Consider the following 13,397-nt stretch of genomic DNA (forward strand, 5'->3'; position numbering starts at 1 on the left):
CCAATATGACAATATGTTGCCAAAATAAACTTCTATTTGTCCCTCAAAAATACAATATAAGAAATACCTGGGTCGACCAAGAAATAAATTAAAACCATGAAAATGGTCTGGTCATAGGAAGTGTAAGCCATACTTGCCAACATTTCCTTGTTGACTTCAGGGAGATCCTGGGCGTGTGTGGTCAGAGCTTGACAAATCGCATCATTTTGGCTAACACCCCCCCCCCCCCCCCGCCACTTATCTATTGCGGGGGTGAGAACCGGGAGGTTTCCCTGCTCTCCCGGGAGGACTCCCAGAAATGCGGGAGCCTCGTGGACATTCCGGAAAAGTAGGCTACTATGAAGAAAAACAGCTAATGAATCTCTAGAGACTGAAGTGTATTTTACATTTCTGTCTCCATTACTGAAGCCATGTTGTTTTACCTGTCAGTCTTTGATTAAATCTTGGTCTCCATGAAAATTGCCACCTCCATAGGCATCAATACATGGATATAGGACATAATTTCTGATCTGTGTCATCATGCCACAGATGGCGAAGCCAACCACGTCTTGTACTGGCTCAGCATCAGGGAGAACGCCAGACTCTTCAGGGAGTGAGGGAGATCACCCCTATTTCAGGGAGTCTCCCTGACATTCAGGGAGAGTTGGCAAGTATGGTGTAAGCCTCCTCTGGTCTTTAAAGGGTAAATAGGGATACCGTGTCATTTACATGTTAACTAAGCAGCACATTTAAAGGGACAGACTATCAGCAGATTTATGTTTTTGTGTAAAACATTTTGTACTAACTTTATTTGTACTAGATTTTTTTTGGAGGTGAAAGCTGAAGCTGTTCTAATGTATTTCCCACTGTGATGCAAACAATGGGTCGTTGTATCGCCTCACTGATTAGCCGATAGGTTTTTTCTATAATGTAAGTAGACTTTATGAGGTATGTTTACTAAACTGTGGGTTTGAAAAAGTAGATATGTTCCCTATAGCAACCAATCAGCTTTCATTTACTTAGTACATTCTACAAAATGACAGCTAGAATCTCACTGGTTGCTATAAGCAACATCTTCACTTTTTAAAACCCGCATATGAGAACTGTGGTTATTAGAATATTACTACTACTACAAATAATAATTTATTTATTAAAATTATTCCGTAATATTCAATAGTAAATTAAAAGCAATAATACGCACAGCTTGACAAATAACCACCTTAATGTCAAACAAATGAGGAGTTCCAATTAAATACACACAGTTTATAATTCTTCCATTCACTCAGCTTATATATCTCAATATCCACAGTTATTGAATATTACTGTTTTAGTATTAAGGACTCATTTTAATAAATATATTATTATTATTATAATAACCAGCGCTCTCATATATCAGAGGCGCACGCAGGGGGGTTTCTGGGTCTCCAGAAACCCCTCCCCTCCGCTAACTAAGTGCCCCACATAGCGGCACTGTATTATACAGCAGCCGCGGCGCTGTCAAAGAAGCGTCCGGCTGCTGTATAGTACAGAGCTGCCGAAAAGGAGCTGCGCAAGCAGCTCTCTCGCGTGTTCTTTTGGGGGTTTTTGGGGTTTTTTTTTTGGAGGGGGTGCGCATGCGTCCCCCCCATGCACCCCTGTATATATATTTTTTTTTTCTAGAAATTATGTAACAAGATACAGTACTTATTCATACTTGCCAACATTTTTTTTTCTTTTTCCGGGAGATGCCGGCTGGGACGTGGGCGTGCAGGGGGCGGGGCTGCGAAATCGCGTCATTTTGGCCCCGCCCCCGTGACGGAATGACGCAAATCGCGTCATTTTACAGTGGGGGCGGGGCTAAACGCCGCGATTCCGGGTGAATCGCGGCGTTTAAACTAAATTTTTCCCCCTTCCTATCAGGGAGATTGCCACACTCGTCCGGGAGACTCTCGCAAAATGCGGGAGTCTCCCGGACAATCCGGGAGAGTTGGCAAGTATGTACTTATTACGTGGAGAGTTACGGGATTTTCTAGGCACCATCCAGTATTTTTGTAAAAATGTAGATGTTTAAAAATGATCTAACTAGCGCCTGACTTAATTGTTTTTAACCATGTTTATAAATGATTGGATTGTAGCGCGTGGGGACGACCTTTATGCTTTGTCCACAAGCAGTTTTACTCCACTTTCCAAACACAATGTAACAAGAGAAGTCTTGGGGTACAAAGGGCAGGCTAGAGATCTATTGCTCTCTAAGCAGAGCTGCACACAGACCTCAATGAAAAATGAGGCACATGGGCGGTGACCACGAGAAAAAATGGCTGCCACCACAGTCTGTACATGACGGGTTCAATATAACTTTATGTAATTTTGCACAGCAGACCATGGATGTAATGATGCCTCCCAGGCCGGGTGAGATGTAAAATCATAAAAGAGTTTAAAAGTATTTCATAGCATACATTGCTTCTAACAGAGCAGGTTATTTATTGATCCAAGCCACTAACTTAGCATGTGTAACAGACTTTTACAGAAATATGATAGTGTGCGGTTAGCAACTTCTGAGTGATTTTCAAACAGAACTATTTTGACATTCAAAGAAAAGCAAGCAGCTAATCCTCCTTTACAATATTTATAAAATAGCTTTTTATGCATTTTAATCAGTGCATTTTAGAATTTAACTATAGTACTCACTTATCTTGGTGTATGAACCAACATTCCTTCCCTCTGTGGATTTCATATAAAGTAACTCAGATAACCCTCTATTAAATATTTTAGATTCAGGCTCCTGCTGCTGACAAATGTCACTCTATCCTGTCCTGCAGCTGAGTGCCCAAATTTTATTTAATTGCTTGTTCATGTCTTGACAAATCTCAACTGATTTCATTTACATATAAATTTGATTGATTACGGCCACTCCATGAACTGACTTGCTTTTTATCCCTAATGCCCCTTACTATGAGCAAACGGGAGGGAGTAGCGCTTTAAAATGTAAGATTGGTCCTACTATTTTGCTTTAGGTCTGGCTTGGAGATCTTGTTGCTTTCCAGCTGTTGTGAAACTACAAGCCCCAGCATGCTTTGCCCAGCTCATAGCCAGTCGATAGTAGGCAGGGTATGCCATACTTGCCAACCTTTGAAAACTTAATTCCGGGAGATCCCAGGCAGGGTGGCGTAGCTGGAGGGCCGGAGGGGCGGGACGCGGAGAATTGCTGCATTTTGGTCCTGCCCCCCGCAACAAAATGCCGTTTTGTTGTGGGGGGGCGGTTCAAAATGAAGCAATTAACTGCAAATCGCGTCAGTTTAAGAAGCAAGTTGCCGTATGCAAGATACTTACCTGCTCTCCCGGGAGTCTGGGAGACCTATCCGGATTTTGGGAGTCTCCTGGACATTCCGGGAGAGTTGGCAAGTATGGGGTATGCTAGTACTTATAATTTCACAAATACAGTACCTGGACAGCCATGGGTTGTTCATGTCTGCTTAAGGGGAAAACTAGAAAAGGTCACTATATTATATATAGTTAATTTATTTAAAAAGTCATTCACACCAGTATTTTTCAACCCTACCCATAGACACACCCAACAATGCGTGTTTACAAAGGTCATCAAGGAATTAAAGGTGAAATAATACGTGTGTTTGTTGTTGTTTCGTCGGCTCCATGCTTTAAGTCTTTTCTAAAAAGTGAACTATAAGATCTTTGCCTACAACTTGGAGCGATTGGAATCTCGGGATACCCCCTTGAGAGCTAAAGGAAACATTTTCTTTCAATTAGTTTTGCATATTTGATAGTATGTGAAGGATGAAAACATTCATTTTTATTTATTTTTTATTTATCCCTTTGAACTTAGAATAATAAGCAGATATTAAGTATTCAAACATTTTTACACATTTTAGCCTATATTTTCGTGTCTTAATTAAAATAATCAGTAGGAAAATGTGTTTGTTATATCATTAGAGAGGCCCAAACCGTGGGACCAGAGTTAAATCCGTGTATGTAGTGACACACGGGGGACAGGAAAAGATGGTATATGTGAAATATTTTCTGAACGCTTTTCTTAACAGCAGCTAATTAAATTCAATTCACTCCACTCAGTTGTGAACCCATTTAATGATCAGGCTTTCAGGCATGTGGGGTTTGGCAGGGGCATCTGAGCTTAAAATACCTTTGTCAGTCACAACATGTATGTATAAATGTCAACTACTGAAATCCTTTAAATTGCTTAGTTTGGGCTACATTTTTGTCTTCCCAAACTAACACAAAGGATACAGGTTGCAGCTATCAGCTCTCCTGAACAATGTGAGAGTTTAAAGGGCAATCCTTTCCACAACAGGACTGGATAACAGCGGTGACATGTTTAATGAATAATTTGTAAGAACTGTGCCTCCCAGTCCCAGGCTCCCTCCATCCCCTAAAAAGAAGATAAGCAGACAAATATATTTACAATTGGAAGATATAACTTAGATAATTTATCTGTGCAAAACCTTTTTTTTCTTCACTGGGATCACAAGTGTCATTCTGCCTTTGTTCTGGGATCTAAGCTGTCAGTGTTCTATTGTTCTAGGATTCCACCCCAACTGTCCGTGTTCTATTGTTCTAGGACACCACCCCAATTGTCGGGGTTCTCTTGTTCTAGAATGGTACCCCAACTGGCAATGTTCTATTGTTCAAGGATACCACCCCAATTGTCGGGGTTCTCTTGTTCTAGAATGGTACCCCAACTGGCAAAGTTCTATTGTTCTAGGACACCACCCCAACTGTCAGTGTTCTATTGTTCTAGGATTCCACCCCAACTGTCAATGTTCTATTGTTCTAGGATGGCACCCCAACTGTCAATGTTCTATTGTTCAAGGACACCACCCCAATTGTCAGGGTTCTCTTGTTCTAGAATGGCACCCCAACTGGCAATGTTCTATTGTTCTAGGACACCACCCCAACTGTCAGTGTTCTATTGTGCTGTGTTTCCACCTCAACTGTCAATGTTCTACTGTTCTAGGTCACCACCCCAGCTGTCAGTGTTCTATTATTCTAAAACCCCACTCCGACTGTCTGTGTTCTATTGTTCCAGGACCCCACTCAAACTGTCAGTGTTCTGTTGTTCCAGGACACCTCTCCAAATGTCAGTGTCCTATTGTTCTAGGACACCACTTCAACTGTCAGTGTTCTATTGTTGTAGGTCAGCATCCAAACAGTCATTGTTCTATTGTTCTAAGACCACACCCCAACATTCAGTGTTCTATTGTTCTAGAATGCCAACTCAACTGGGACACATCCCAACTATTAGTGTTTCATTGTTCTAGCACACATCCCAACTGTCAGTGTTCCATTGTTCTAGGACACATCCCAACTGTCAGTGTTCTATTGTTCTAGCACCCCAAAAGAGGTAGGTCTCAAATTCTGGGACCCCAGTTGGGGTCCAAACCCACATATTGTGAACCTCTGTGTCATTCTAACACGTAAATGTTTCAGAATTAACTATAATTCTAAAAGGAATGTGGATTGTTTATGGTTACAAAAAAGCAATAGTTAAATTTTTAGTATGTTGTAGTACAGGGTGAAATGTATTACATTGACCTCTCTACATCTTCCCCATGCATACCTCACGAGCACCCCCCACCACGAGCCCTCCTCTGCATTCCTAGCAGCTTCACAGAAACCTAGACTTTGCTGCCAGAAACAAAACACTCCGTCCATCAAAACGCATTTAAATATCCTTAAAAGTTATTTTCTTAATTTTCATTGTTTTTTTTTTTTTGGTATTTTTGTTGTCATTAGAGGGGGTTTGTTACTTGTAAATCCCAACAAGAGCCTTATGTTTTTGTACCTTGCATTTTTTAATTCTTCAACTGTGTGACTCCTCCTGAGCTTATGAAGGACCATTGCCTGGGTGCAATTTAACTGGCAAAAGACGCAGATCTGGTTATGGCTCTAACTTCTGTAATAATGAAGTTACAGCAATGGATATACATATATAAAATATATAATATATATAAAGATCACAATATTCAGCATTGCTTCATATAAAATGTTATCACCATCATCATAAATCTCCCAATAATCACAAATATCCCAATAATCAGTATTACAAAAGTACATGTACTTCAAATGAAAATGGGGTCATCATTACAAGATATAAGTATAATGACCTTAAGCTCAAACACTGATTTAATGCAGAATGAAGTGCAGTGTAGAGAAGCTCCCCTGAATTCCCTAGGATTGTTTAATATAACTGTAACACCCCTTTCCCTAGCACTCTGAAAGGGGTGGTGAAATATTGTCTCTCTTCTTTTCAGTGCCCCCACCCAAGTCTTCTAACTGGATCCACCAGTGGTTGACTTGGGAAGTCCCTTATACCCGAGCACACTAACTTTCTGAATAATAATGGGCCACAGACTGTGATTAAGATTCTAGACTGGGTAAGTGAGACAAAGGGTAAGGTAAAAATCATAGGCAACAGTACAGTGTACAGTAATAGTAATGACAAACAAACAATATGGCCACCACACGTGCATTCAATGGTGCCCAAACTAACCCACAACTCACACAGTGTGAAAAATCTAAAGCAACATTGATTTAATCAGTAATCACAGTCCTGGCAGTATTAAATAATGTAGAAGACTAAATAGATAACGTTGGTGCACTTGTAGAAATGTTGGTAACCCGGGCTACTTTACTTGAGTAGCTTTTGGTGCAACTTGCATTAGATCTCTGATACTTGGAATGCCTCTATATCTCTGAGAGGTTACATAGTCTATTATATATGTACAGGAGGCCAAATTTATGAAATTAGAGGTATAGTGTTCTTTTCTTAATGCAGCAATACCGTTGTCACAGTGTTTGGTGTTTCATAACTTATCTCTCTCCTTCTGGATGACAATAGCAGTCTCAGCCATTGTTGGGTGGTGGACTAACTGCAAGCCTGATCTTGTTAGCTGTCCCTCTCTGCTAAGATGCAATTTGCTGATAGCGGGAGTCTTCCTCTCTGCACATAGGCTCGCTTTGCTAGGTAATGTTCCTCAGGCACTGTGAGGAGCACTGCTATAAAAAGCTAATGAGAAGGTTAAAACCAGGAATAGTGTTAGGAAATACAGAGGTTTTTTTCCTTAAATACATTTTAGTAGACATTAGGACTGATGTCCCAAATTACAGGGAAAAAAATAAACCTTTCCCTATAGAGAACACTGAACTTCCCTTTATCACTTTATCACAGGTTTTCCAATCAGTTGATACAAGGAAATTGAAAAGATGGCAAACACAACTTACTGAGTAGAAGACTGATGTTTCTATCCCAGCTCATATATATGTCATAGTAGAGTAAACCGTACAGAGACTGAACGTGTGAAAGGCTATAACTCATTGATCTCCTATTATAAAGGCTACGAGCCAACACCTATGGGAAAAACAAATTGGTTTACCACTTTTAACCTGAGTGTTGATGCTGTAGATTTATTGTACTAACAGGCTTTATTGTTCCCCTCCCTCAAAGCTAGGGTGCCACAGAAATCACAGTCTCTCAATGATAGTGGAAACAATCAGACAAACGCTCATAACAGGATATTCTTATTGTGTAAATAGAAAAATGAATTGAAAGAGTAGCTAATAGCGCACAAGGCAAAACTGCATTTCAGATTTACGTTCCTCTCTGTATCTAGGTTATTGTGTTCTGGCTCAATGACAGAGCTGAAATACCTTCATCTTTCAGGTTGTTACTAATTGGCATTCCCCATGATTCTCAGTGGCAGTGAGTTATGGGAGGTTCATTCCTCAACAGCTTGAGAAGAGAAGGTTGCTGTGTTCTATGGCAGTGATGGGAATTGTATTTTATGGATGTCAAACGTATGCTGTATGCCATGCAATATCTCAAAATAGCGCTAGTGTAACTCCAAACCTGAGTGCACCAGACACCATAGCACCAGACATTGTGATGATCGAGCCATGGTAGTTATACAAAACTATTGGCGAGGAGGAATTTTGTTACCTGTGGGGTGTAGGTCACGGTTATCTCTTAGCATTTCTGCCTCACAGCACTGGGGACTTGAGTTGAGTTGATTCCCGACCATGGACCTATCGGTGTGGAGTTTGTATATTCTTCTCGTGTTTGCGTGGGTTTCCTCCAGGTTTTCCAGTTTCCTCTAAAAGCCTAGTGGTAGGTTAATTGGCTGCTGACCCTAATGTGTGTATATGTCTGAGCATTAGTGAATTTATACTCTAAGCTCCAATGGTGGCAGGGTCTGTTGTGAATGACAGATATTCTATGTAAAGCGTAATGTAATTGGTAGCCGCATATTAATAATAATGATATGTTTGGCCAGCTGATAAATCCATGAAGTCCCTATACCCCCTTACAACAATACACTTTAAAAGAAAAACAATTCAGAGGCATTAAAACTATTCACCAGAATGTTCCAAAGTTTTCAGACACTAGTGACTCTTGACCAGGTGACTGTAATACAGTGGATCCCAGACTTTCTCAGTTCGAGGCACCCCTAGGGTATCAATAATTTTTTCAAAGCACCCCTAAGCCAAAATAATTACCAAGTAGTCCCCCGTCTTGCTTACCACTGGCCCTGACCGCGGCACCCCTGTGAGATCGCTGTGACACCCCATGGAGCCATGACACACAGTTACTGGTGTAATATATAGAGGTTGGCTTTTAACTCAGGAGAGTGATCCACCCCTTTTAAAACATTTTACTCACACCTGTCCATTAGCAAACACATTTTATTGGACCCTTTACATTTTACATTTTATTGTGAATCCCGAGTTACAGGCACAGTTTTCATTTTGACTTTGTGTTGGGATTTCATTAGCTGCGACAGAGTGTGCCATCAAGTTAATGCGAAGGATAATATTTATGTGTCTAGATGTGTCTAGAACTGAAGTAGACAGATGTTATGGTAGAAACTTGATGCTGTAATGTCGGCTCAAGCTACCTGCAGTCATATATGTTATGAAAAGAACTTCTGATTTCCCTTACCCATCAAGAAGATTCTCACAACGGAGCTCATAATATGAAAATTTAGCTTTTCTGTCCTGTCTATAAATGTAGTGTAATATATGAAATATACAATATTTCCTCTATATTTCCAAAATTATAAAAACTACAAATAAACTTTACTCATACTTACCAACTTTCTGACTTACCAACTTTCTGAAGTTGGCTTCCGGGAGCCTGCCGGGGGAGGTGGGCGTGATGGGGGCGGGGCTCCAAAATTTGCGCCATTTTGGACCCGCCCCCGTGACGTAATGACGCGTCATTTTACAGCAAACGTTTTGGACCTAATTCTGCCCACTTCACTAGCAAGTGGGCAGATGCGGGAGATTGCCACACTCTCCCGGGAGTCCGTGAGACTCTCGCGAAATGCGGGAGTCTCCCGGACATTCCGGGAGAGTTGGCAAGTATGACTTTACTTTTACAGCATGAAGAAAAGTAAGCAAAATTGTCTAAAATATCTGTTTATCATTTGCCCAAATTTACGGTTTATAAACCACCACACATCACCAGACATTTGTGGTCTCACCCTCCGCACCGCAGGATAGTAAATCCTATTTTGCAAAAAAAAAAAAAGCCATTTTATAGTAAATTTCCTTCGGAGTCTGTGAATTTATTCCCCACTCAGGAAAATGTAGACTGTTGTGCAAAATTCTATGTTCACAAAATAGATAACATCTGCAAGCTCGTTAAAGCAAAATAGAAACATAAATTTAAATGAAACATTGTTTTGATTGTAATGTTCCTTTAAATCCCAGTTTATTAAAGGCTCTTGGGGGCAACATATAACATTTTGCGTGATCTAGAGGCCTTAGTACTAGCGTGAACACTCAAGCAATTGAGGCACTAAATCTGTAACAATTTGAGCCGTAACTTTAAACTATATTCCGCATTTAACATGGCTAGCAGACTGTAAACATAATGTATTGTGACTGGCATCTCATAAAAGACTCTCAGCAGTGCAGTTCAAGCTAAATCCGTATGAAACACTGCTAACACCTTTTGTGATCCACAATACCTTCATGACAAGCCAAACAAAATGAAACATTCCTACAGGTTTTTTTCTTTTAATGCAGTCTATTTTCTTCTGCTGTGTTAAATTTTAGAAGCGATATGTAGCTGGATAAGGCTAGTATTATCACAATAGTAGATTGTAAAAAGATTGCTGTAACAAAAATAGATTGCCAAGTTCTTAAGAAAATAATTTGCTTTCATGTGAACACTAGAATACTGTAATAAAAAATGACTTTAGGGGAAGAAGTAACCCATATTTTATTTCAAATAAAACACGCTGGCAATGTTATTTCCCTTTTACCTTAATGCTCTATATATATATATATATATGATGAGGTGTGAGATACGCACTAGGGGCCCGATTCATCAACCCGCGTTCAGGATTGGAGGCACGTATTTAGGCTTTGCATACTCCTGAATCTATCAACGCACGGATCTCTAGATACTTGTACTTGTGAAATTGGGGGCAGGTCTGCTGTGCTGTACTACACAAGAAGCTGCAGGATACGTCCAACACTTATGTGGATCATAAATTCGCAAAAGAACGCATTGGAATGTTAATAAAAATATTGAATTAATATCACTTGTTAATAATAAAGTATTTAATGATAAAACAGTTTAAAAAAAGTGTTGTTTTTTTTTTTTTACATTGTTTTCCCCGTGAAATACATTTATTAGAATGTTGACCGCTGAGCATAAAATACATTTTTACAGTTGTACGTGCACACACATGTTATAGCATGCATACGAGTCAACACTACTGATCACAGTGGCTCAGTGGTTAGCACTTCTGCCTCACAGCATTCTTGAATTGAGTTCAATTCCCGACCATGGCCTTATCTGTGTGGAGTTTGTATGTTCTCCCCGTGTTTGTGTGGCTTTCCTCCGGGTGCTCCGGTTTCCTCCCATACTTCAAAAACATACTGGTAAGTTAATTGGCTGCTATCAGAAATTGACCCTAGTCTCTCTCGGTCTGTGTGTGTATGTTAGGGAATTTAGACTGTAAGCTCCAATGGGGCAGGGACTGATGTGAATGAGTTCTCTGTACAGCGCTGAGGAATCAGTGGTGCTATATAAATAAATGGTGATGATGATGATGATCAGGACATAGACTAGCCCTGTAGCTGGAACAAAAGATTGGGCAGAAAAACAAGTAACTTTGAGACGCTCAGAGTTGGATTCGGACGTGGCTGCGTGTGCTTGAGTTTAGCACACCCTTACTGTAAATTCCAGTTCACTCACCAAAATCATAGGCTACAATAAATGTCCTTTGCGTTCATTGACGTATCTCCCGGTTCTGGGCACATGCAGAGTGATTTTGCAGACAATACACTCAAAATTAGCAGACACGTGCCTTGATGATTCAGGCCCTAGAAGATATTTACTAAATGCAAAATAGGCAGACTTTTTCTGTGAGCAGAGGTGTCTATTGGTCCGCCTATCGCATACACAAGTGCTCCACCTATGACAATTATGGTATAGCTTTCCTCCATCAAATGAGTCTGGATGTTGCAAATAGAATGTAAGCTCAGTATTGCACAGGGCCCTTCCTACTCTTTATTTCATGTGCGAATTTATTTTGTCTACCTTGTATGTCTCTGTTTTATGTATGTTCTATAGAACTCACCAATCAACGATACTAATAATAATTGAAAGTATAAGATGACTCAAAGTTTCCTGCCCCTCTAAAGTGCTTTTAAAAAGCAAGTCAAAAGCACTTACCCACAATTAGGGCATTTGCGCTTTGGAACCACATTCTTTCCATTCCACCCTTATTGAGTTTTCCTAATGTGATTACTATAATACTGTATAATGAATACAATAATATATTAATGTATACACATAATCTGTACACCAGTAGATCCCTTGAATAAAACTAGTGATGACTCACAGCACGCTAGTCCACCTATGCCGGCATGCACTTTTTGCTGTGAGATCGTATTCTTCATCGCTTATTTGAAAGGTGCCACAAAACTCTCTGGTCAAATCATATAAATACAAATCATTCATAAAAACAGAAGGACATACAAGGATGATGGAGAAGGTGCAGACATGAGACAGAGGGTAGGTAGGGCCCTGCTCAAGAGTGCTTACAATCTAGAGGGAGAGGGTAAAGCTGAGATAATAGTGGTAGCCTGCAGTGTGCAGAGGGAGCAGTACCAAATGGAGATTGGATGCTATAGTGAAGAGGGGAGCAGCACAGAAGAATTCTTGGAGGCAGGAGTGAGCGGTGGTAGTTAGAGAGGAGGGGAGATAGTGTCACTGGGAGGAGAGAAGGTGATGGAAGTAAAGTAGCATTGGGACATGCAATGGAGATGGTGAAGGGGCAGTTAGACAAACAGGATAAAAGAGAAGGAGACAGGTCAGGAGAGGAGAGGTAGATTTGGTCGTTAGAGGTGGTAGTGCATAGAGGTGGTAGTGGAGGCAGAAGGAGCGCATTAGTTCATCAAGTGAAAACATATAAAGGGTGAAAAGCATAGGACCAAGCAAAGAGCCTAGAGGGAACCCAAGGGATTATGGGAGTGGATGGGATGATGTGGCAGAAGTAGGGACCTGAAGGAGCATTCAAAAAAGTAGAAGGTGAATCACTAGAATCCAGTCATGCCAAGGCTGTACTGGAGAAGAGGGAGGTTGACTGTATCAAAAGTGGAAGAGAGGTCAACAAGGATGAGCATGGAGAAGTGATCCTTCCAATTAGCTGTGAACAGATCATTGCTCACTTTAGGGAGTGCAGTCTAGGTGGAATGTAAAGGGTAGGAGCCCAAATGCAGAGGATTAAGTTGTTGTACACAAGCTTCTCAAGTATTTTGTCAGCAAAGGGAAGCAGAGGAAAGAGAGGTAGTGGAAGGGAGAGGTAAGGGCAAGAGATGTTTTTTTACGGATAGCTGAAATAATGACATGTTTGATAGAAGGGAAAGTGCCCGTGGAGAGGGACAGGTTGAAGAGCTGAGCTAGGCAACGTGCTGAGAGGGAAGAGGAAGAGCATATGGCATATCCTCAGTGACAGGAGAGAAAGAACTGAGGGTAGATAGGGAAGTGGAGGAGAAGGTGGATGTGGGGTGTTTGATCTGGTGAGAGGAGTGTTTATGAGGGAGAGAAGTCTATGGCAGAGAGATGCAGGGGAAACAGTGTCAGAGGGGAAAAGTCAAGTTTCAGTATTGGCATTGAGGCTGAAGGATTTAGAATATGTTATGGACGTGGACATAGATGTGAGTTTGTTACAGACAGATCTAGCATTTCAGAGTGTGCAAGTAAATGGAGAAGAGAAGCAGAGAGAAGGGAATAAGGTTGGAACAGTTGGAGGTATGTGGTGGGTGGGACATTTTGGGGAGGAAGGAGGTTAGTGAGGAGAGGACCAGGCCAGGTTATATGTGGGTGTGAGGGATACTCCAGCTTGGAGAGAGACTGGAGAAAGAAAAAGAGGAGAAAGAGAACGGTGCAG

This window comes from Mixophyes fleayi, chromosome 7 (genome assembly GCF_038048845.1).
Source record: "Mixophyes fleayi isolate aMixFle1 chromosome 7, aMixFle1.hap1, whole genome shotgun sequence".
NCBI classification, from domain to species: domain Eukaryota; kingdom Metazoa; phylum Chordata; class Amphibia; order Anura; family Limnodynastidae; genus Mixophyes; species Mixophyes fleayi.